A 26,761-nucleotide genomic window follows, 5' to 3' on the forward strand; every position below is an offset into this window, starting at 1 on the left:
TATGACAGTGGACAGTGGTCGCTGTTTCGAACCCCAGCTGGGTCAGTTGGCATGTCTGTGAGGATTTTGCATGTTCTCCCCTTGTTTGCATGGGTTTCCTCTGGATGCTCTGGTTTCCACCAGTCCTAAGACATGTGCTATAGGTAAATTGAATAAGCTAAAATGTCCACAGTGTATGTGTGTCAATGAGACTGTATGGATGTTTCTCAGTGTTGGGTTGCTGCTGGAAGGGCATCCTCTGCGTAAAACATATGCTTGATAAGTTGTCGGTTCATTCCACTGTGGTGACCCATATTTAATAAAGGGACTAACATGAAAATAACATGAATTAATTAATTAATTACATTAAAAATATATCTCTCTTCAATATTCATTGCAAATATATTGCAAATTATTTCTGTGATGGTAAGGCTGTAATTTCAGCTGTTGTCCATTTCATGATTCTTATTTCTATTATGTTAATTCATACTATTATGCTGATTTAGAGTAGCATTTAATAAAATCATGAATGTTGAAAATGATAATAGCTTTAATTTATTTCACTGATAGTACTTCTCTGTCAATTTTATCATGTGATCACTATGAATTTATTCCTCATCATTTTTCACAACACAATCCTTTTATCTACAATCATCTGATATTTCGATAGCTGTCATATAATTTCAGAAGCCACTGAATGTCACAAATCCTTTGTGTTCAATGTTTTTTTTTTTCCGAAGTTAAAAAGTCTTGATGTTCATTCAGTTAGGAGATCATACAAAAAGATCCAACGGAAGTTTCATAAGCATAGTCCCCACTGCAATAAGCTCAGCACTAATGCCATTGACCAGTACAGAGGTGATAAGAGCACTTATCCCATCAGCCAGGCTTATCTGCATGAAGATAGCCGGGGAAAATGTTGCAGTCATTATCAACAGCAAAACAAAGTTAACCAAAGCCTCTTCCAAACTCATATAATCACCTCTGGAGTATCTGGAAATATTATGTTTTCTTTTCATGTTTTCCCTTATCTCCTTTTAACAAGATTAAAGCCTGGCACAGCACAACGGAGAGATAAAATTCATGAGAACATCCTCAAGGTTCTTTCATTCACTATGAGGCTTTTTCTCTTTGTCTGTCTGTTTTTTTCATAATAACGTACATCAACCATGTCCGTAACAATTTTTAACAACCTATTTAGTAGGGGTTGAACGACATCAGATTTTTTAAAGTTGACTCCTATGGTATTAAAGTAGGGTTGCTGGTGACGTCATCAATAAAACACAATGCAATGTTTTGCAACATGTCACAAAGGGTCCCACTTTATATTAAGTGTCCCTAACTACTATGTACTTACTTTAAAAAAATAAATACAATGTACCTACTGTGTTTATATTGTATTTGAGAACACTTGTGGTGCTTTTGGGTTGGGATAGAGGTTGGGTTATGGACAGGTTTGGTGGTACGGGTAGGTTTAGGTGTAAGGGATGATCAACAGTGTATTTACAACTGTAATTACAAAAGGTAGTTACAGATGTAATTACATACATGTATTTAATCAAGCATAAGTACACAGTAAATACATGTATTTACACAATTAGTACATTGTAACAAACTATTAGTTCCTATGTAAGTACATATTAGTTAAGGCCACAATATAAAGTGGGACCCAACAATTTGCTATTTATTTGCAGGAAAAAATCTAAAGTATTTATAAACTATTATACTGCAAACTGAGATTGCATATCTCAGAGATGCAACGTCAGACACAATGCACTCATTGGAGCTAGTGACGTCACTGTGTGGATTAGGGTTAGGGGTGAGGTTAGGTTAGCGTATTAAGAAGCATTGCATGCAGCTCAGATTGCACAGCACCAAGTCTGCAGCCAGACCTATCTTAAAAAAATATATATACACATGCTGTTTGACAGCTCATAACACATTGCAAAAACAATGCAACATTACCAATCACTGATTTTAGTGGAAAGCAAATGCAATCTCAACGTCAACACTGTTCATTTTGTTTAAACGCATAATTAGTATTGGCTAGTTTTAGTGCAAAAAAAGCAGTCAACACATTGATAATCATAGTTTGTGCTACTAAGAATGTAACGATTACAGATATATTTAGTGTAAAATTTATGCATACTGTACATCATCAGCACACAGCACATCGAACACCAATTCATGGCAAAATATTTTGTAACAACATAACGCATAAAGACCTGCTCAGGCACAGATTTTACTGTTATGATAGTGCAGGTCAAAAAGCTGCTCAAAATCTTGCTCATGTCAGACCTTAATCTTTTTATTTTTTCACAGTTATTGGCTCAACTTGGTTATCAGATGTCTCCTCTGGGTACATCTTCACCAAATTTACCAGGACTGATATTTAAAATATCAAAAAAAGCCTATAATCTCACAGACTATGTCAGCCTAAAATATAAGTTTGGCCAGAGGAGAAATGGCTCTCTCTGGCTTCTCTTTAGTTTTTTTTTCCTTTACTTTTTTCAATTAGTAAATTTGCTCCTTGCCGCTGTCGCCACTGGCTTGCATGGTTCGGTACTTGTTGAGTTGCACATCGATGGATGTGCCCTTCAGTGTTTGGACTTTCAGCAGTGAAAATTAAACCATAATCAACTGAACTGAACTAAACTGATCTGAAACTCTGAAAACTGGACTGACACTGTTTCAATCTACTATAATCTTCTATGTTAAGCTGCTTTAACACAATCTACATTGTAAAAGCGCTATAGAAATGAAGATCAACTGAATTAAAATATCACATGTTCAACCAACACAACCAAATTCAGAACCATTATATTTTGAAAAGGGTATTTGTGTACCTCATTTGATTGTATTTAGGGTTTGTGGGGGGCAGGGCTGTGAATTGTTTTCAATGGCTTATGCACAGTGGAGTCGTCACTTAGACTTCATACACACAAAGCCAGTGCTTTCCATTTGTAATGTTCTTGCTTTTTTTTTTTTATTTGTAGTCTAAAAACTAAAATAAAATAAAAATCTGATAGATTTTTCAGTATTGACAAAAACTATAGCAAATTAACTTTGAAGGTCTTTTGCCAGTCCAGTCGACACTATCCTGTCCACTAAAGGTGAACTGCTAAAAATAAATTATGGAGAAAGTAAAAAAAAAAAAAAAAAAAACGACAATCAAAAAGTACACTACCACTGAAACTAACTACCATACATTTCAGACTAGTACTGTGTGTATGCTGTGTTTAAAACAAATAAATATTAAAAAAACATAGAAGACTTGCAAGAGCAGGCACATAAATCCAGTGTTGTTTACAAGATTAAAAAAAATGTGACATACAGTAGTAGTGTCTGATAAGAGCAAGATGTGGGCTGTCTGTGACACTGCACCAGTTACACACATCTCCACTACACAACTCTTACTAGTTTGTTACACTGATTCCTTAAACCTCATTCCCATATGGGTCACGGCATCAATTTAACCCCTCTGGTTTAACCCTATTCTCAGTGGGATTCGAAGCTGTGTTTCCAGCATGAGCAAGTAAGCTATGGACAGCAGCCTTTAATTAAGTTTACTTGCTCAGTGATTACTTTAGCCTTTGTAAAACTATGCCTATTACACTAGACAACTATGCTATGCCAGTGCGGAAAAGGTTAAGGAGAGAACTGCTAAACTAACATGCCTGTGTGTTCTGTAAAAGTCATCTATATTTTCTTATACTGTCCCTGTAATTCCAAAACCCATTTCCGCACCCATTTTCTCCATTAGCATAATATTTCTTGCCAGCATCACTGCATTAAGCATGTAGATGTCTCATCATATATGTATGCACTGTTTCAATAAGCACAGTATAATTTCACCATAACTCTGAACGTATATCCATCAAATTCACCTGGAAAATGTTTCCATCACAAAGGAAAGATGCAGAAGGGCTGGAGGCACATCTCATTGTATACACTCAGTGCAGATGCTATTCCCTCGCTGCAGGGAGACGCTCCATTTTACACCTTTCATTACCACACAAAAGACTGTGACAGGTTCCTCCTCACCTCCAGCTGCTGAAAGGAAATCTCCATTATTGCCTTCCAAATTATCCTGCTGCTTCACAGATAAAGGCAAAACATATTTGCCTCTTTGTGCCCAATAAACCTGTCAATCTGCCAAGCTGTGATACTATAGGCCTGAGTGCCGTGAGTTATGCCTTTAATACGATACATGTACATGAAGAGTGTGGTTTATGTTCTTGTCAGACGTGTGTGTAGGAAGCCCAGAGTCCACTAGTTTAGCCACACAGCTTTGTTATCTTTTAGTGTAATGTGCTCTCGGTTCTGTTATTTGCTGGCAAGTCTGTGTTCTGTTGGGTGAATAGGCTTGATTAGTGTTTTGTTGTATTTAGTGGGAAATTGAAATTCTACCCGTAATTTCACTGCTTCTACAGTGTTTGAGGTCCAATCATTTGGCGACAATGGGGAAATGGCAAAGGGAAAATGATTTTTACACACTGAGTCATTTTCTTTTGTCTGGAACCAACTATCGCATGTAACTCTTTAAGAATTAGGATGCTTCATGAAGTGATTTTTGCTGTTGTTGTTACAGATACAAAGTGAGCATCTCATTGGTGTATGGAAGCCTGGGCTGATGCAATGCTCTTTAAAGAGGAAAGCATAGTTCTTAATATAAAACAATTATTTTTACATCACAGCATTTTTTATCTTTTTTGACCATATTTTTCCAACACAAGCTCATTAGACATACATGCTTCAGCCTACATTTTTGTGAAACTTAAAGGTGCAGTAGGTGATTGTCTTCAGAAACATTTGTTGTTGTGCTGGTTGAAAGTCTTTTCACATTCCAATAGTATTGATTATAGTAAGTGATCTAAATGTATTTATATGTATTTTTATATTCTGGGTAAGGCATAAAACTAAAAAATGTTCATACAATTAAATAGAGTCGGGCCGACATCTCTCTCGATAAGTAGCTCAAACTGTCTTTCAGCAAATGCAGATTACTACTGCGCAGCCATTTGTACGCAGCTCTGCTGTTTGTGCATTGTGCATTAAAGAGAGTGATCGAGAGAGAGAGAGAGAGAGAGAGAGAGAGAGAGAGAGAGAGATAGAGAGAGAGAGAGAGAAAAAGAGAGAGAGAGACATGGGGCAAACACCCCCACCCCACACAATATTTCCAGTTCCTTGCTGAATCTACGCCATAAGGATTGAGGCAGTTCTGAAGGCAAAAGGCGGTCCAACCCAGTCCTAGTAAGGTGTATCTAATAAAGTGGCCGGTATTATATGTGATATACTTCTAGTGAGCAGCAATGAAAAAATAACTTACCTAAAAACAGTTATAATACACAGGCAAATAGAGCAAATAAAAAGAAAGAAAAAAAGAAAGAAAGAAAGAAATAAAAGAAAGAAAGAAAGAAAGAAAGAAAGAAAGAAAGAAAAGAAAGAAAGAAAAGAAAGAAAGAAAGAAAAGAAAGAAAGATCCAGGCCTTATCTTTTCTGTGCTATTATAATTTGTATTAATTTATCTGAAATTAAAGCTTCTGCTTATAAAAAACGCAAGGTGATTGAATATGCAGGTTATTTAGATAGCTGAAGCTATCATTTTAATTATTTTAGCACATTCTCAGAAGTGTTAAGCCCCCCTTAGTAACCTGCCACTGCAGGGACATATTATTGAAGAATAAAGGATTATTTTTCATGCAGTTCTTTGCACTACACCAAATAAATACAAAACAACTTAACAGTGTCTATGATTTCCAATGATGAATCCAATACATTTGCCTTCCCTATCTATCTCCATAGTGTCAACTTTTTTGATGTGGTTAATTTATTGGTAGGTCACTTTGTACGGTGCTGTCCCTGTGATGCAGAGCAGTGGTCTTCAACCCCTGAGACGCGGACCTGTACTGGTCTACAGATCAATTGGTATGGGCCGCACAAGAAATCATTAATTATTTTTAAAATTATTTTTAATCTTTTATTTTGAAAAATTACCATATTCTCTCGGTTACATCTTTACTTAAGCACCAAAATTAAACTCAAAGACTAGCAAATGAATTAAGACGTCTTTGGAAAGTTTGTTTGCGAAGGGGAAAGGACCCATGTGAAGGACCCATGAACTGCCAAGAAATGGATCCGCAACCCATTTGTCAACAAATCAGATGAATCTAGCATATCTGTGCAACATTATCAACTGCTAGTGATTTCAAATGACTGTGGCCTTTCACATATTGAATCGTTTCTGCACACAAGTTTGCTATATTCAAAGGAAGTGTACAGCCTCCCAATATGCACACTTTATTCCAGGTGTACCCAATAAAAACATCTTCAGAATGCTTTGAGTGCACTACAAGTCACATGGGAAGAATTGACGATTCATATTTATATTTTGTATGGAATATACACATTTCGATAGACTAATTATCTCAGACAAACACTGCGGTGGTTTTTAATTTTGTCCATAAATAGAAATGTAGAGTTGCAGCAATGTTTTGTCAGCTTGTCATCCTCTGAGTAAACGGTACATGATTGTCTAGAAATTGTATACCAACACCCTCTTTGGCTGTGGTAAAAATGTCAAGCACTGACCGGTCTGCGGCGCTAAAAGATTTGGGGGCCACTGATGTAGAGAACTCTGGTTTGAGTCTGTTGAAGAAGGGGTTCCACAAAAAAGCAATGTAAAATCAAGGTAAATCTATGTGGTTATAAAACATTTTCTACTGACTTTTGAAAGCACTATTGGTTGGGTTTAGAGAAAAGTATAGGTCAGTGGGTCGCTAGGTGATCTGTACAATTAACCTTGCCTTCTTATGGAAATGTAGATAAAGGATCTGTCTCTGAATCATACAACAAAAGGCACCCAAAGTTACATATTACCATATAGTGAATTTATCATCTGAAATGTGCAACTTAACGTAACAGGAGCAATGAACAGTAGTTTTACGCTTTGCAACACATTAGCCTGAGGAACACATTTCAAATGGGCCTGGCTTGTATTTTTTTTACGGTTTAAAAACATTTTCCATTTTTGTGTGCTGCGTGTTCAGCACTGTAAAGCCCAACCAGTTAAATCAACTGCCTTAAACTAATTAAGTTAAAGAAGTTAATTTGAAACAGTCATGAGTACTGTGAATATGTTTAATCTTAGTTAGAAAAGCTAGATCTTTTCAATATTAATTAATATAAATTATTCAGATTCACCGTAGGATCTTAATTAATTAAAGCACTGGAAACCCTTTACAATAGAATTCCATTTACAAACATTAATTAACTAAATTAGTCAACACTAACCTCTGAAACATTTATTAACTGTAATGTTGTTGTTTTTTTTTTTGTATTTATTAAACATGATTAAATAACAAATGAACTGAGCTAACATGAACTAACAATGGACTAATGTTAACAAACTTTACCCAGAAATAACACAACTGTGCTCTTGACATGCTGTGTTTGTAGCTGTAAGAAATGAGACACTGAGAACAAAAAAGCACACCTACTGAGTTTTTACACTTGTGACCATTATCGGAATCCATAAACTATTATTAATCATTCTTGTTTGCCATCCTATGCAGATTCACACATGAACAAGATAATTATGGAAGTCTGCTGCTTTCTTTAATCTGCACATCAAAAGTAGATCACCTGCAGACCTTCTCACATTTAACTGTTGGGTTTTACAGTGTGCTGAATTATTATGGCTTTGGTACATTAGGATGAGTAAATGATGCCAGAATGTTCATGTTTGGATGCAATACAATATTTTATAAAAGGCAAAAATGGCACCTCACCTTAATAAGTTTGTTTATGCTGCAACCTTTCTTCTCTGCCAAACACACACAAAACACAAAATGTTGAGAGAAGGACACAACTGTGACTGCCAGCAGCAGGAGATGAGCTGATTTATGAGGTCCTGTCACAACAGTGGTGTTGACACCGTCATGGGGCCCTGAGAAACACCAGGGGGTAGAGGATGTGCATTTTTTTTTTTTTTTTTGCTCAGCAATACCAATATATTTGAATGTACCCTGAATATTCAACCTTTTAAAAAAAACACATATTGAGACACTATTGGTTGCCCAGCATGCCTGGTGTCTGGAATCAAATCAAAGCAAGAAAAAATATATATAAAAAAGAGGTAAAGACTCCTACTATTTGAACAGAATATGTCCACAAAAACATATACTATGCTAGACTGGTTAAAAACCAAATCTACTGGTTTTTTTGAGCTACTAAAAAGAAGAGAAGATTAGATATTTCCTGTCAGTTATTAATGGTCCAGATTGCAGGAAGTCATGCTTGAAACCAGAAGGCATGCCAGTCAAACAATAACCCCACTGCTGACAGGCCATCTGTAATGTAATGTATACACGTAGGGCCGGAGCAACTGGCATTTGGCATTGACAGTATGGGGTACTGCAGACCAATTATGCCACATACACACTACAGATGAATTGCCATCAGATACCAAATACAAATGATGTGCCTAAATATATATCAAACTATAATTAACATTTGTGAATTAGTGAAAAGGCAAAGGTGAGAAAGAAAACAAATAGCAAAAAAGGACTACTACTAGAAAATAGATTGAAACTGTAAGATAACAACAGTTATTACAATACTTATTTTGATAATTATTACTGGGCTGCCAATGCTTCTAAACTTAATTTAATTGTGTGAAATCCAGTAAGCTAAATAATATGTTTACTAAATACAATCATTATTTTTGTTGGCACTAGCCTCTGAAACTGGGCAGATTATGTGCATTTCTGGATGAATGAATAGGGAGAGTAAATGTAAAAAGTGGTACTTTGTGTGCTTTTGAGCAAAATGAAAAGGGAGAAACTTTTCTGTTTAGTTTTTATTGTTCTTTAGAGATGCCAACAGTCAACGATGATCAAACACTCTTAAAATAAAGGTTCTTCATTGACAATTAAGGTTTATGGGACCTTTATTAATTCAGAATAAAATTGCTGTTTAAACAGATTATCATGGCAACATGGGGGCTCAGTGGTTAGCACAGTTGCCTCACAGCAAGAAGGTCACTGGTTTGAGTCCCGGCTGGGCCTGTTGGCGGAGTCTGCATGTTCTTACCGTGTTCCTAAATTGACCATAGTGTGTGAATGAGTGTATATGGATATTTCCCAGTACTGTGTTGCAGCTGAAAGTGTATCCACTGTGCTGCATAAGTTGTCGGTCCATTTCACTGTGGCGACTTCTGATAAATAAAGCGGTAAACAATTACCATAAGTTTTGGAAATTGAGATTTATACATTACCAGAAAGATTAATTAATTGGATTTCCAAATAATGCTTTGTATGGGACAATATTTGGTCAAAATACAACATCTGAAATCTGATGTTTCATAATAATAATAGTAACAATAATAATGATAATAATAGTGATAATAAATTAAACTAACAAGCAAAAATGCAGACAAAATTACCTTTAATCCTATCTAAATTAAGCACTCTGCCTTGTAAACATTAGCAATCAAAAGTCAGAATTTTATTACCCCCCTGAGTTATAAGGCCCCCTGTGAATTTTTTCCCCCCAATTTCTGTTTAACGGAGAGATTTTTTTCAACACATTTCTAAACATAATAGTTTTAATAACTCATTTCTAATAACTGATTTATTTTATCTTTGCCATGATGACAGTAAATACTAATTGACTAGATATTTTTCAAGACCCTTCTATAAAGCTGACATTTAAAGGCTTAACTAGGTCAATTAGGTTAACTAGCCGGGAGTGCGTTTCCTAAACAACGATGTAACTCGCGGCTGAATTATCTTGGTACAATGCATCGCTTGGGAAAAGAACTATGTAGTGACGAGTGTTTCCCAAAATCCGTAGTTATAGAACCACGTTAGTTATAATGTAAAACGTCCATAATGATGCTCTAAACTGGGTGGAGTTACTACTTCTTTAGAGAAAAAAAAAAAACATAATTTCTTAGTGCAAATTATAGTTTTAATCTAGTTTTACACGCACATGCATTTAAAATAAAATCCAATATTAGATTTGGTAAATCATGCACTCGCTTTCCATATTAACTGAAATATATGTAAATAGAACATAAGGCCTATGTTTGCTTTACTAATATTATTGAGTAGCTGAACATATTCTATTTTAAAACATATCACTTACAAAAGCTAACACGTATTCTAATATCATATAAATCATAAATGAATAAAAAAATGAATAATGAGGCTATTTATTATAAAATGAAATATAATATTCGTTATTTGTTAGAAATTAAAAAAATCATACTTTTATAATAATATTAATGATAATAATTATTATTAAGTAAGATATTGTTTATTTATTTTACTTTTTTTTTTTAAAAGTCTACTTTTTATGTACATTTAACACATGTAAGCCACTGCAGAAAGTTCTAACCAACAGGCACATGTCAAATACTCTACAGATACTTAATAAATAACCCACTATAAATGAAAAGAATTAACGCATGATTTTTGTTTTCACAAGCTTTGGAGATGTAACAAATTCTGCTTTTAAATAACAGGTCACCTATAGCTTTTGCCATGAGGCTGTGTTCAAAAGGATTTTTCAATGTTTTCAAAATGCACTGCGGAGGGAGCACAAAAGTAGACATGAAGATCGCTTAAACTGAACTGTAAAAATAGTTTGAAAGCAAATCACACCTAAGAGAGATTACCTTAATGCTTTTTAATTTTGAATATTTCCAACTTTGAATATTAGAATGTTCTAAATGAATAGGGCATGGGGGGATAAGTGGCAACAGAACACAGCTAGGAACTATGTTTCAAACTACAGCTCCAGAGCTGTAGTTGCCAGTGCTCAAGTTTGCAATGCAGTTTGCGAATGTTCGATTGAGCAACGTATTTGGGAAATGGCAAATCAACAAACTATGTTTGTAACGACAGAACTTGCTACCTTAGTTGGTTAACGATGGTTTTGGGAAACGCACCCCAGTTTAGAGTAAGTAGGCAAGTTATTGTACAACGATGGATTGTTCTGTAGACAATCGGGAAAAAAAAAAATGTTTAAAGGGGCTATTAATTTTGACCGCTAAAAATTTTGAAATGTTTTTTTTTTTTTTTTTTTTTAATTAAGCCAAAAATCTAGGTGAAATAAAAACAAACAAATAAGACTTTCTCCAGAAGAAAAAAAAATATCAGACATACTGTGAAAATGTCCTTGCTCTGTTAAACATAATTTGGTAAATATAAAAAATAAATTAATTAAAGAGGGGCAAATAATTCTGACTTTAACTGTACTCACAGTAGGAAAATTACAAAAACAATCTTCCTGTAATCTTTACTTAAAACTCGATTTTGATTTTGGCATAAAATAAAAATCAAAAACTTTGACCCACATTTTTTTGGCTATTGCCAAACAAACACACTGTATGCGTACAATATAAAACTGGTTTTGTGGTACAGGGTCACACATAATTAACATTTATGAATTAGTGAAAAAGTAAAGGGAATAAAGAAAACAATGAGCTAAAAAAAAAAAAAAAAAACTAAACAGATGGCACAGTTTTTATAGCTACTACTAAATAGTACCTTGAAGTTGTAAGATAATGACAGCAATTATTACAATCCTTAGAATAGGCAATGGTGTATTAGTATTGTAACAGAAAGCTCTATTGACTTTTCCCCAGGCCTCTAATATGCATCTACAAAACTGGCTAATAACCTGCTTAAATCATTCATTGGTGCCCCAAGGGCGAATCCCCCCTTTGGTAGATGCTAATCGCTTAACATCACCGCAGATCATAGTGTGCTAAGTGTGTCTTGCCCCTGTAGGAGGGTGATTCATCCAATCAATCACGTTTAAAACTGGGGGTCTTAAGATGAGTGGAGGGTTAGGAGCAGAAAGCCATTTCTGGAGCACTTCTGAAAGTTTTTATCCAGCTGAAATCGGATTTCTCATCAGATAACCTTCAAACGATTTAGAGTGAAATTAGATGTGACATTTAATTCTGTACGCCACTGTACGGATTGTAGATGCAAGTGCACACGTCTCCTGGAGCTCAGAAACCATCACGTTTCTGCACATGTGGCTTCGTCTGCTGTCCCTGCAGTGCTGGGAATTATGAATAATTTGGGATGGTTAGATGATCAAAGTTGTTCCCCACATCACCTTGGCCTGATTCTTGAGCACACACTCAGATTAGCCTTGTAAAATAGATGAGCACCAAGCCTGTTTATAGATGTGGTTTTGACACACTTGATTTTGTGTATAGTATCCTTATAATAACTAAATAATTGTGGCATTGCACAGGCGTAACCATAGAAACAGCACAGAACGGTCTCCACATTCATTTTGGACTCAAGAGTCTGGAAGAAACAGTTTTGTAGTGCGTGTCTTTGTCTAAAACATTTCAGATATTTGTACAAACCTGCACCTGGTGACTGCATTAATTATTTACTCAGACAAATTGAGAAAAGAGAAGCTTTTATAGCAAAAACATAACTGTACAAAAACATTTTGGCTGACAATTTAACATAAACTGATCTAATGCAGCACAGTTCTTAAACTTCATTTAATGGTGCACAATTCAGTAGGAATATTGTTTACTTCATACATTTATTTTAGAAATACATTAATCATTTTCAATGCCACTAACTGAAACTGGAGAGAAGATTTGAGGCTCTGGATGGGGACAGTAAATATTATTGAAATGGAGAACATTTCAGTTTAGTTTATATTGTTAAGCTGCCAGTTAACAGTCAAGCATGATCAACGGTCATTTCTAGACATCCCTTGAATTGATTCTTTGGACCATTTACGTTTGCCTATTAAAATACATGTTAATATATTGACGTTCCAGAATGTTAGGTTATGCCACGGTCACACAAATTTGAGCATGCAAAGTTCTGTGGTACAGCACAGTAAAAAGGGGCAGGATTAAATAAGATTAGACATTTACAAAAGCAAGCGATTGATTCACATTTTGAATTTCTGTGCAGAGAGAACTTGTTTTGATCTTCGATTGGTCTCACACAGCCAAATGGCGCGATTTCGCCGGTCAAAGTTTACTAAATATGAACTCTGCAGTGAAGCAAACTGTGAAACTTTTAGTGCAGTGTAACCGTGGCTTTAGGTTTATTAGAATAGCCTACAGTACTTAGAGTTAATATAGGTTATGGCCATCTTATAGCCAATTTTAGGGTGTTTATTTATTTTTTGACTGAAAAAAAGTTTTTCATGCCCCATACAAGGAAACATGGTGTTTTCCATCACTTTGTTTACTTATTCAGCCTGCACTGATGCTGCATTTAATGCATAACTTAATTGATCTAAATGGTGGTGATTTGCCTATATTTTATAATACGTTTGACCCCTAAGAGCTTCATTCTTTATTCTTATTATAATTTCAAATTTACAAAGTCATAAATGTACTAGCACTAACAAATTGGTTTAGATTTAAAAATATATATTTAAAGCAAAGATTAAACGGATCTCAGGCCAAAAGGTGGCGACAACCAACCATCAAAAATTTGTCACTGAATAAATCTTCAAAAATGACTTCTCTATCATTCATTCATTTTCCTTCAGCTTAGTCCTGTAGAAGTCCATTTATTAGCCCAATGACGAAACTAACAGCATGGTCAAAGGTTAAAAGCATGTAAGCCTTTTCTAGTGTCTCTGAAAAGAATTTGTTATATATTAGAATTTATTTGTACTCGTTTTTTAGCTCAGAATTTAATCTCCAGGTTTAAGTGATCGTAAAATTTTGACTGTATTTCTAATTATAAGAACGGATCACATCCATCATTTATGACTTAATTTAGAGAACTGATTCCTTACTCTTCAGTTGTACATTTATTAAGGACCAAACGCTGCTCAGAGTTTCATGCCCCGGGTTTGCGTGTGTTCTCACGGACAGTATGTCGATACTCTGAAGTTAGTCAGAGGATGTAGGGTTAGCTAATACTTGTGGCCAACTGCTCACTCATCCTAAAAAGTAGATTTAGCCACATCCAGATAACTTGCTAATTTCAGCAATTAGATGATTAAAGATCTCCATGCTGTCATGCCACACAGCTCCGTACAGTCAAATGTTCCTTAGAATCAAATCTAATCATGTCGAATCATAAAGGTAGCGCAGACTCAACTTAATCTACTGGATATAAAAAGATTTCAGGAGAGGTAAAAATGAACTAAAACTTTTTATTTGTCAGGTAAAATTGTATTATGCCAATCACATAATAAAACAATCAGAAAGCCAATTTAGAGTTGAGACTGTAAAAATACAACATCCATTACTCAAAGATAAATCAAAGAGTTAGAGTTGCATACCTGACCAGATAAGTATGTTGCAGCATAAGTCTCAGAGATGCTGCAACTTTACCTTATATACTCAACTCACAACAAACAATCATAAATTCAAGACAATAGAAGCATCACGGAGACCCTTGCCTTGTGAATTTAAGGTGTTAATCAAGAGGGGGGAGCATCTGGCAGAGATTTTATCAAAGCAAAAAAACAAATCAACATATAATAGAGAAATATTACAGTGACATTAAGACCACTTTACCAATCACACAGATACATTTTAAATGATACCAAACATGTATATAGAACTACAAGATACACCATAAAAAAACCTTGGACATTTTATGTGAAATGTGCCATGAACTTAGGTCAAAAATAGAGGCTTGAGGTAAAAGGAGAAGGGTGAACTTTCTCCCCCTGATGCAGTGTAGCTCTGTGTTTCCAGCCTAAGTTTGCTTTGTCAACAATGATTTGAATAGAACCGTTGAACAGCTGGTTTCCTGATCTTCTTCTCAGATCAAAAAGTCTTGCATTGCATAGAAATTCTTATGGTATTGTCTCCTGAAATTCCAAGGGGTTGCCACAGCGGAATGAACGCCAACTTATTCAGCATGTTTTACACAGCGGATGCCTTTGCGGCTGCAACCCAGTACTGGGAAACACCATACACCCATTCACACACATGCACTATGACAAATTTATCTATAGCACATGTCTATGCATGGAGGGGAAAACCTGAGCAGCAGAAGGAAACCCACGTCAACAAGGGGAGAACATGCAAACTCCACACAGAAATGCCAACTGACTCAGCTGAGGCCTGAACCAGCAACCTTCTTGCTATGAGGTGACAGTGCTAACCACTGAGCTACTGTCGATTTCTTTAATGATGAAACATTATGTTCTAATGAGTGAGTTAGTGAATCATTACATGAAAAATGAGAATTAAAAATATCTATAATGATTTGTTTTCGTTTACAAGATTCTAATGTTAAATATGTAGCATTATCGGCTACAGTAGCATGTCTGAGCCCCCTGAGAATGAAAATCCTAGAACTGCCCCTGGATATATGATTCATTTATATGGATCGTGTCACCTCATTATTTTCTGCTGTAATGCATTCATAATAAAGTCATGTTATTGTTTATGTATCATTTGTTGTTTGCTCATCTCGATCTCATTGTATAGAGTGTACATTTATTTGGGTTGGGGTGCCACGGGGGAAAAAAGCACTACAAAGAGCTGCTGTGCTTTCAGAAACACTGGGAATCACAGATCTAGAGTCTTGTTTCTGCCTATCACATAAGCAAAGCTTCAAACACTCATTCATCTTGCTTCGGTTTTGTCGCTGATTTATCAGTGGTCCAGACAGTTGAATGAACCACCAATTACTCTGTTTTATGCAAAGGATGCTCTTCCAGTCGCAGCCCAGCACTGAGAGTACACTAACCTATGAACCCTCAGTTTTGGGAAACACCCATATACTCCCCCATTCACTATGCAGTCAATTTAGTTTTATCCAATTCATCTATACTGCATGTCTTAAAACTTTGGTGAAAAATGGAGCACCAACATGGAGGAAACTCATGTAGATACGGGGAGAACATGCATTGTGTTTTATTTGGCAAAACTGTATACAGTATTCAAGAACAGAATAAGTCATCTACTCCTTAAGTAGGAAAAGGCAGAAAACAACAGTGAATGCAGCTTGTCTGCTACATCATAGGACAATTCATTTGTCATCACAACATCACGTCAAGGCATTTACATGATTAGCTCCTCCAACAAAGTTCACCTCACAGCTGGCACAGTAGCAGCGGGTGAGGAAAAAAAAATATACAGTATGCTCTCAATCGGGGCTATTCATTAAACCCCTGATGCAAATTAAACATAATGGCATAATGAGAACCCTACGGCCAGTTGTTCTCAACAGCATGAAAAGTTAACACACTTCAGAAAAGTGTTCAACCGCTGTGAGCACAATTAAATTCTGCAACCTCTTCATCTAAAGCATCCCAAACTGCTTCTTCCTCCATTTCTCTGTTAATCAGAGAATTGATTACACTTGATGCCCTCACTTCTCTATGAGCCACAACCTGGGGCTTAGAGAAGATGAGCAGCCGCTACTGCAGCGCTTCCTCTGTCTTCTCTGACCATGAAACAGACTGAATTATCCTGAAGCAGCATGACGACTCAGGAATGACTCCAGCTTTCTGTTTAAATGAACAGATTGCTTGAGCTTAACAGGTCCAAAAAAAGGGATAACTAGGCTTGAGGAAACCAAAAAATAAATAAACAAAAGCAAAAAAAAAAAAATAAATAAATAAAAAAAATCAATAAATAAAATCCTGCGCCTGCTGTTTAAAGGCTCCCTACCTAGATTTAAGAGACATGAGTTTCTGTACTGTATAAGAGATATAATATCCACATGCAAATGCGCACACTCACACATGCACGCACACACACTAGTATAAGGTTTCTATGAATTATGATTATTATTATTATTATTATTGTTATTTTACAGAGCATTTCAGACTATTTCAGAAACTGCTGATCTACTGAGATTTTCACGCACAACCATCTCTAGGGTTTACAGAGGATGGTCCATTAAAAAAAAGAGAAAATATCCAGTGAGTGGCAGTTCTGTGTGTGCAAAGGCCTTGTTGATGCCAGAGGTCAGAGGAAAATGGCCAGACTGGTTCAAGCTGATAGAAAGGCAACAGTAACTCAAATTACCACTCATTGCAACTGAGGTATGCAGAAGAGCATCTATGAACGCACAACATGTCCAACCTTGAGGCAGATGGGCTACAGCAGAAGAAGACCACACCAGGTGCCACTCCTGTCAGCTAAAAACAGAAAACTGAGGCTACAATTCACACAGGCTCACCAAAAATGGACAATAGAAGATTGGAAAAACATTGCCTGGTCTGATGAGTCTCAATTTTTGCTGAGACATGCCAATGGAGGAGTCAAAATTTGCCATCAACAACTTGAAAGCATGGATCCATCCAGTCTTGTATCAGGCTGAAGGTGGTGAAATGGTGTGGAGGATATTTTCTTGGCACACTTAGGTAGGCTGTGGCATTGACACAATGCTCAATTGGTCAACTGGTGCCCTGAGCATTGTTGCTGACCATTTCCATCCCTTTGTGACCACAGTGTACCCATCTTCTGAAGGATATTTCCAGCAACTGCGAGATGTTATCATGTCAATATGAACCAAAATCTCAGGAATATTTCCAGTACCTTGTTAAATCAATGGCACAAAGAATTAAGGTAGTTCTGAAGGAAAAAGGGGGTCCCAACTAGCACTAGTAAGGTGTACCTAATAAAGTTGCCATGGAAAGTATATAAAACGCTAATTTGCCTTCAGATTTCACGTATATTTTCTACTAGGATATTTATCAAGAGAAAGCAATGGGGGAAAAAAATTCCACAGAGAATTTAAATGAAAATGATACTCATTAAACTTTATAATATTTAATGTTATAATATTTATACAATAATTTTTTAATTAGAATATTACATATTATGATATTTAATATTATAGTATTTAATATTCAATCTGATATGCCAAAATCAACCTTTTTATTTATTTTAAACTTATCATGTGTGGTTTTATACTAGTACTTTGCAGCCTAAACCATTTGTTGCATTTAGTGTTAGCTAACGCTGTAAACATACTGTAACTTGATCACGGTCATTTATATCATCAGAGATCATTCTGCAAATTGTGCTGATAACAAAAAAAAGTAAGTAAATAAATAAATAAATAAGCAGTTTATTCTAACAGTTTGTTTTCCTGTGCTGATTTACTATTCTGTACGCTTTGTGTGCTAAAGCACTTTTATTGCACTAATGAATCAAGCTTATTCTACCACCCAAAGGAATTAAACTGCCAGACATGGCCAGGTAGGCAGACAGAAGGCCATTTCACGGCTGATAAAGGGGCTAACGGTGGTGTAACGGATCAATAAACACATGCCAGATTTACACACGTCCAGACAGTCGATGAGCAGACAGCAGGAGCGCACATGAGCCAACGCCACACCAGTCATGACCTCATTTCCTGCTCTGATACCAGAGGCGAAAGTTAAATGCTGGAAGAGGCGGATAGATTTTAAACTCAAGGCCACTGCTTATAAATTGCAAGGCTGGTGTTTAAACAAAACATGCAGAGGATAACTGTGGATAAAGAAAAAGCCATAGCAAGGATTCATCTTGGAGAATTAAAGATTAGAATTTTTCATTTGTCTTAAAGATTTTGTCAAGTAGGACATAACTCAAGCTTGTAGGAGCCAAGATTTCTCACTGATTTGATATCACATGTAAATGTAACATTTGTTTTATTTTTATTTGTAGAATAAAAACTCTTTGCTTCAAGAAAAAAAAATGTAATGGAAATAAATTCAGAAAAAACAGCACAAATCAGAAATGTATTTATGTTATATATATATATATATATATATATATATATATATATATATATATATATATATATATATATATATATATATATATATATTAATGTTATTTTCTATCTATCTATCTATCTATCTATCTATCTATCTGTCTGTCTGTCTGTCTGTCTGTCTGTCTGTCTGTCTGTCTGTCTGTCTGTCTGTCTGTCTGTCTGTCTGTCTGTCTGTCTGTCTGTCTGTCTGTCTGTCTGTCTGTCTGTCTGTCTGTCTGTCTGTCTGTCTGTCTATCTATCTATTAATTACGTAAAGCATGATTTAGGATCATCTGATATGGCCAGAGGTTATTGGGCATATTAAAAGCTGAAACTTTTACTCTCACTTTTGAAAGTACATTTCTTTTTGAAATACAGTTCTGACATGCTGAGCTATACCAATGTTTAAATTTTGCTGCAGCTTATTTATAGCCCATATTCAGGCTTGGTTTGCAAGCTCCACTGGTTTGCAGCTGGAGTCGTCGATTCTACATGAGGCAGGTGAGCTATTGAGCGTTATTGACCACTGAGAGAATATGAAGCATGACTAATACAGGTCTGTCGTTCTCTTTAAGTTCATTTGAGGGACACTCGCAATCTGTATGAAGAGAATTTTTGGCATCACTGAACTGTATGTTCTTTTATAGACTACATGGCTAAATGTTTTATAGAATTAAAAAACTGAATCACACCCTAAAACTTTGTGTTGAATAAACCTGTATCATATTTCATAAAGCAATATCACACAAAGAACATGTTTATATGAGAAACTGCTGAATGTGAAATGAGGCTGAGATTTGATTTTATTAAAGTAAATTACAAACAGCACCACATTTTTTTAAGACTGTGTCTGTGCAAAAAAAAAAAAAGTACAAACTAGTTATAAGGCCAGGAATTTTAAAGTGAGTGGGTGTTTGTAAAATAGGGTGGACCTCAGGGTTCGCTCTAATAGTTTATAATGTAAAAGATAAAAATATGAATGCAAACTCTAACAGTTAATAGAGCATTAATGATTTTAGCTGAACGACAAACAAGTTAACAATACAACTTTACTTGAAACTTTGATCTTTAACATCATACAAAAACTTTTTAAATCCTCCAATAGATAAAAATATTTAGTTTTTCTCAGTGGCTTTGGTGCATTTCTCACAACAATATTTACATTTGCAGAACAGTTAACGCATTTCACAAAACAATTAGTACAAACTGCAAAACCTAGTGGATAACCTGCAAAAGCATGTCACTTGCTCAAAATGGATGGCTCATTCCTCAAAAGCAAGTGTTCATGTTGATGAAAGTGTCAGTGTCATGTCAATAGTCCTGACACTATTGTTTATGACCAAGATAATCAAATGGCTTTGTCGTGTTTTCATTATGACAGTTTACTCAGTACATTTTTTCCATTTCAAAAAAAGTTAGATTTTGGTGACATCCTGAATATGCTCAAGACAGCACTATATACCAGGGGTGTCAAACTCAATTCCTGGAGGGCCGAAGCCCTGCACAGTTTAGTTCCAACCCTGCTCCAACACACTTACCTGTAGGTTTCAAACAAGCCTGAAGGACTCAATTAGTTTGATCAGGTGTGTTTAATTAGGGTTGAAACTAAACTGTGTTGAGCTGCGGCCCTTTTGGAACTGAGTTTGACACCTGTGCTGTATACTATAGTAAGACATCACTAGTGAGGTATCTGAGTACAAGACACTGAATATGTATGTTTCACATTTTTACTTTCTAATTTGTTCACAGCATTGTGCAAAAGAATACATACACCCTTATTTTTTAACAAACTTAAACTAAATAGACGTCCTTTGAGTAGAGATGTGTACAATTGTTCAGTTTAGAAGACATTTTAGGACAAAAAAAAGATTTTAAAATGTTTATAAAATTTGCTTGACAGAATTTGACATGTAATGACTTAAGTAATGAAATAAGGACTATTCATTTTATATAGAATGACTATTCAACATTCACAAGTGTAGATCATTTTGACTGACATGACATAAGCAAATGATAATGTTATAAAACAGGAGAAAGTTGTGGGAAAGCAATTGATGCATATCCAAAAGCATTCGCAATTTGTTGGAAGGAATGAGAAACTGCTACTATGTTGTGCACAAATGACTAATTGTTTTGAGAAATGCATTAACTGTTGCGCAAATGTAAATAGTGTTGTGAGTAATGCACCAAAGAGAAAAATTGTAATACTAGAGTTATGCAACAACAGACAATATTTCAGAATGTGATATTACTTCTACATGCCTAAAATGTTATTTTAAAAATAAATATTGACAAACCCAACTGCTGAGGTAAAAAAAAAAAAAGTGTGTGTGGGTGTTTCCCAGTGTTGGGTAGTGGCTGGAAGGGCATCCTCTGCATAAAACATAAGCTGGATAAGTTGGCGGTTCATTCTGCTGAGGCAACCACTGATTAACAAAAGGACTAAGCAGAAAGGAAAATGAATGGATAAATGAATAATAATAATAATAAATTGTATTATTTAAAAATGTTCTTGACATTTTTGGTTACAATTTGCATTGAAAACAAACTGAACATTCTGAAACTAGAGGCTTGTAAACATCAGTATTGAGAGATGCGGCATGTCTGTGGTCTGTTTTGGGAACTGCAGCACTGAGCTCAGTTTCTCTGTCAGGATGTAAAGCCCGCATTGGCTCTTTGATCCCTGCTTATCTGCTCTCCTCTCTCAAACACATGTGTGTGGCCCGCACACCCCTAGGGCTCATGGGGAAACAACTGAGACTGTGCTTTTGAGTGTGTGAGAGCCCACATGAGACAGCGACTCTTCCTGGCGTCTGCCGAGCTCGTGATGTGCTGGAGAAACTGAGGAAGGAGTCTGGCTAGTTCCTGATTCCTCCCCTGGAAATATTGGAGCAGAAGCTGACAGCAGCGACTGCAGTGATGAATAGCCTTTTAAAACGATGAAGTACCTCGCCGTCGTTGTTTTTTTCCTCCGACCTCCGCCTGATGGATTGGCTCTTGGCTTGCAAGCGTCAACAACATTAGCTTCAGACCCTCAACATTGCCACAGCTTGTAAGGAAACTTGTGTTCACAAAGCTCCTCTTCTACTTCAGAGTCAGAGTTAGGAATATTTTTAAGGAATAGCAATGACAACATTTCAAAAATAATTGTCTTCTATATTTCCTATATATTTCCGATATCATATCTTCTATATTCTAAATCAATGTTTTCAGCAACATACCTTTAGCACATGTACTGTAGTAGGCATTAAAAGCATCAAGTTGCATCACCAGACAAAAGTGACACTTTAAAACTATATGTTCATAATTAACAGGTTTAAATTAGTTAGCACTATTCTAAATTAGCTAACACATTGTTTTGTTTTCTACATTTATGTTTTTAGACACAACTAGAACTTTGCATGTCTGCAAGCAAAACAATATAATGTGTCAATCCTAGATTTATCATTTCATTCTTTTTTTAAACAAATCGACTGAGTGAGTAATGCAGTGATGTGAAAATCACATTTAATGTGTAGTTAGACTGCGTTCACACAGCTACGTTCACACTTTTGTGCATGTGACCCAGATCTGTTTCTTGACAGTGTAAACAGCCCAAACCACATGGAATCTGATCTTTTAAGTTTAGATTTGTGCCATTTTCATATGTAGTATTAAATCAGACACAGATCTGGGGTCTCATGTATCAATGGTTCATACGCACAAAAACTTTGCGTGCGCCAAATTCACGCTCACGTTTGAATTTATTAACAATGAAATGAACGTGAGAATGTGCAGTGGTCCACACCAACTTCATGCCTGGCGTACGTGCATTTCTTGTGTGTGTTTGTTTTATTTCCATTGGCGACTCCTTGAGGCAATTATGTTAAATTGCATACTACAAAGCATCTTTGAATGGCAGCTGTATGGGATGAGATCATCTGCATGTCTAGCAGGTATATAAGGTTTCCATACCATGCAGTTGAAAAGCCAAACATTAAAGCGTAATTTGCAGCGAACATTGCTATAAAGGTGCCACCTGAAGACGAATTTGCATACATGAATCTGAAACATTTCCATTCAATAAATCGTCTCGGGTTACGTATGTAACCATAGTTCCCCAAGAGGGAACGAGACACTGCGTCTAACCAGAACGCTAGGGGAACACCTCTTTTATACGCGTCTTGAAGCACATGTGAAATCAATCTAATGTAATTAAGCAGGTGTCGTCAGACCAGAGAGTATAAAAGCCTGTACTGAGCATTCAGTATCAACTTCGAATTTGCTTGAAAGAAGTAACAGGCAGAAGAGAGTATGGCGGAATACGCAGTGTCTCGTTCCCTCTCGGGGAACTATGGTTACATACGTAACCCGAGACGTTCCCCTTCTAGGGAACTTCAACACTGCGTCTAACCAGAACGCTAGGGGAACGCAATACCCACTAGGCCAGACTCACTGCTGACTGTGAACGCACACTACGCAGTGAGAATAGAGGACCCTGGTGAGGGGTCTACATCGAGTTGATAGTGACGCACAAATGTATGTGGAGTCGACCATCCTGCCGCCAAACAAATGTCAGAAAGGGCTGAGCCCGAAATAGAAGCTTTGGAGGCCCCGACAGCCCTTGTGGAGTGGGCCTTAACAAATTTAGGTGCAGGGCGTCCAGCAGCCTGATAGGTAAATGAGATAGTCTCAACTATCCAATTACTTATTGTCTGCTTATTTGCCGGACTCCCCCTTTTTGAGGGTCCGAAGCAGACCAGTAACTGTTCACTCTTTCTCCAGTTGATAACCCGGTTAACATATGTATTCAGAGCTCTAACTGGGCAGAGTAAGTTTAACTTCTCTTGGTCCGACGACTGAAATGGGGGCGGGTTAAAGGCCTGTAGCACAGCAGGTCTCGCCACATGAGTGGGCACCTTAGGCACGTACCCCGGTCTGGGATAAAGAAAGGCTTTGGACATGCCTGGAGCAAACTCCAGAAATGAAGGTGCAACCGACAAAGCCTGGAGGTCACCAACCCTTTTTAAGGAAGAAATAGCTAATAAGAAAGCTGTTTTTAGTGTCAGAAACTTATCTGACGCCTCCTGCAGTGGCTCAAATGGGGGAACAGAGATGCCCTCGAGCACCAATGTTAAATCCCATGTCGGTACCCTGTGTGTGCTGACAGGCCTTAGCCTTATGGCTCCACGAAGGAAGCGACGAATTAGCGGATCCTGTCCTAGTGACTCATCATCTAGGGGAGAACGGTAGGCCGCTATAGCTGACACGTACACTCTCAGAGTGGATGCAGCTAACCCAGCAGACAGGCGATCTTGGAGAAATTCCAGCACTGAGGCTACCTGGCAGCTGACTGGGTTCAGCTGGTGTTCTCTGCACCAAGCTGAAAAGAGAGCCCATTTTAGGGCATAAAGCTTCCTTGTGGAGGGAGCCCTGGAGCTTAGAATGGTCTGAGCAACCTCGGTTGACAGTCCATACTCTATGAGGTGGGCCCCCTCAGAGGCCACACCCACAGTTTCCACAGGTCGGGTAGGGGATGAAGTATCATTCCTCCCGCCTGGGACAGAAGGTCCCTCCTGATGGGGATCTCCCACGGGAGATCCGCCAGCAGGGCTATGAGGTCCGAAAACCAAATTCTGGTAGGCCAAACCGGGGCTACCAGCAGTAACTGTACTCAGTCTTGACGGACCCTCTCCAGGACTCCTGGGAGCAGAGCGATCGGGGGAAAAGCATACAGATGTAGCCTCGGCTATGTCTGAACCATGGCAACCAGTCACAGAGGGGCTGGATGCGAGAGAGAAAACCATAGTACGCAATGCATGGTCTCTTGGGAAGCAAACAGGTCTACCTGCGCTTTCCTTAATCTTTCCCAAATGGACTCCACCACCTCGGGGTGAAGAAGTTTCCATTCCCTGGATCTCACCCCCTGCCTCGACAGGAGATCTGCTCCCATGTTCAGATGGCCCGGGACATACATTGCCCTGATGGACAGGATTTTGTTCTGGGCCCACAGGAGGATCCGATGTGCTAGTTTGCATAGCATTCGAGACTTCAGACCCCCCTGCTGGTTAATGTAAGCGACCACCAATGTGTTGTTCGTGCAGACTAAAACATGATGGCCCCTTAGATCTGGGAGAAAGTGTTTTAAGGCCAGAAACACGGCCATCATCTCCAGGCAGTTTATGTGCCAGTAATGATGATGTTCTCCCCATCGTCCCACTGCGGGAAGCCCCCTCAGGGTTGCTCCCCAGCCCGTTAGAGAAGCATCTGTCATAAGCATGACGCGATGACAGACAGCCCCCAACACTAGGCCCTGGGACAGGAACCAGGGCATTTTCCACATACTTAAGGCTCGAAGGCAGTGCCGCGAGACCTTGATCATGCGGATCAAGCCCGTTGCTCCCTAGCCCGTCAGAGAAGCATTTGTCATAGGCATGACGCGATGACAGACAGCCCCCAACACTGGGCCCTGGGACAGGAACCAGGGTATTTTCCACATACTTAAGGCTCGAAGGCAGCGCCGCGAGACCTTGATCATGCGGAAAGGATTCCCCTTGAGGGAAAACCCCCTGGATTTGAGCCACCACTGCAGGGGTCTCATGTACAGCAGACCGAACGGAATCACGCTGGCTGCTGCTGCCATGAGACCCAACAACCTCTGAAAGTGTTTCACAGTGATGAACTGGCCTAGTTTGACTCTGTGTACGGTTGACTGAATCGAAGCGATTCATGGCGGGGACAGACGTGCTCGCATCGTCATGGAGTCCCATAGCACACCTAAAGAAATGGTCGTCCTGGCTGGAACAAGCACACTTCTTGCGGTGTTTAACCGAAACCTCAACCTTCTGATATGGGTGAGAACGACATCTCGATGCCGAACTGCCATATCGTGAGTCTGAGCTAGAATTAGCCAATCGTCTATGTAGTTTAGGATACGTATCCCCTGCATACGAAGTGGAGCTAGTGCCGCTTCGACTATTTTGGTAAAGGTTCGAGGTGACAGAGCTAGGCCGAATGGAAGAACCCGATACTGGAACGCTTCGCCCCCGCAAGCGAACCTCAGGTATTTCCTGTGTTGGGGAAGGATGGAAATATGGAAGTATGCGTCTTTCAGGTCTATCGTCACAAACCAGTCCTCGGACTGAATTTGTGACACCACGTTTTTGATGGTTAACATCCTGAACCTGAGGGCCTCGACGGACCGATTTAGATTTCTCAGATCTAATATGGGACGCAATCCCCCATCCTTTTTGGGAACTATAAAATACCGGCTGTAAAACCCTGACTCTTTGTCGAGTGGGAGAACACGCTCTATTGCGCCTTTTATTAATAAGGCCAGTACTTCCTGTTCCATAACCAGAGCCTGTTCTGGCTTCACTATGGTGGGTGCAATACCGTTGAAGCGAGGTGGGCGTGCACAAAACTGTATTTTGTAGCCATGTTCTACTGTGAACAGGACCCACTGGGACACCATCGGCAGGTGTTTCCACGCTGCCAAAAAATGTGCTAGGGGTACCAGCCTCTCGAGACTGGCCTCTGGTTGTTCTTTGACCCCCCTGCAGAGGGGGTGGGGCCCCCAATGCCCTCAGACACTGAGGAACGCCCACCCCGGGAGACACAGAGCCCCCCACCAGCATACGTGGTGAGGTGGTCTCTCCCTTTCTCCGCGGACCCTGGTTCAGTGAGAGCGCTGAATGGTGCTCTCGGTGTCCAGGGGGGGCCCTGGAAAGCCTGACTCCCAACACGTCAGGACTTTGTTTTATCCTTTGTACTTTATGATATGAGGAGCTGGTTGATGGCTGGCCCTGACTTTTTGATCTTGGGGGGAGAAAGTCCCCGAGGGAGCTAGAGCGTTTTTTAACTCTGTCAAGGGATTCGGCGACGCGATCAACGGCGTCACCGAAGAGCCCTGAGCTCGATATTGGAGCGTCCATAAGAATAGCTCTATCGGTTTCTGATACTTCTGCTTGTGTCAGCCAGAGGTGCCGCTCAGTAGCCACCAGGGTAGCCATAGATCACCCCAAACTAGAGGCTGCTTCTTTAGTAGCTCTTAAAGCTAGATCTGACGCCCGAAG

The 26,761-nt window shown here is 38.2% G+C and overlaps 1 long non-coding RNA gene across 5 annotated transcripts in view; it reads right to left on the reverse strand.

The window, feature by feature from the left end:
- Positions 1-26,761, reverse strand: part of LOC141376130 (uncharacterized) — a 354,504-nt gene that overhangs the window by 14,545 nt on the left and 313,198 nt on the right. Inside the window, exon 4 of one of the 5 annotated variants that reach the window (XR_012385395.1) lies at positions 7,770-7,927. The exons of the other annotated variants lie outside the window; for them this stretch is intronic. This is a non-coding gene — a long non-coding RNA (uncharacterized lncRNA). The remainder of the gene's footprint in view (positions 1-7,769; positions 7,928-26,761) is intronic. 5 annotated transcript variants of the gene reach the window in all.

This window comes from Danio rerio, chromosome 9, assembly GCF_049306965.1.
Source record: "Danio rerio strain Tuebingen ecotype United States chromosome 9, GRCz12tu, whole genome shotgun sequence".
Lineage (NCBI taxonomy): Eukaryota > Metazoa > Chordata > Actinopteri > Cypriniformes > Danionidae > Danio > Danio rerio.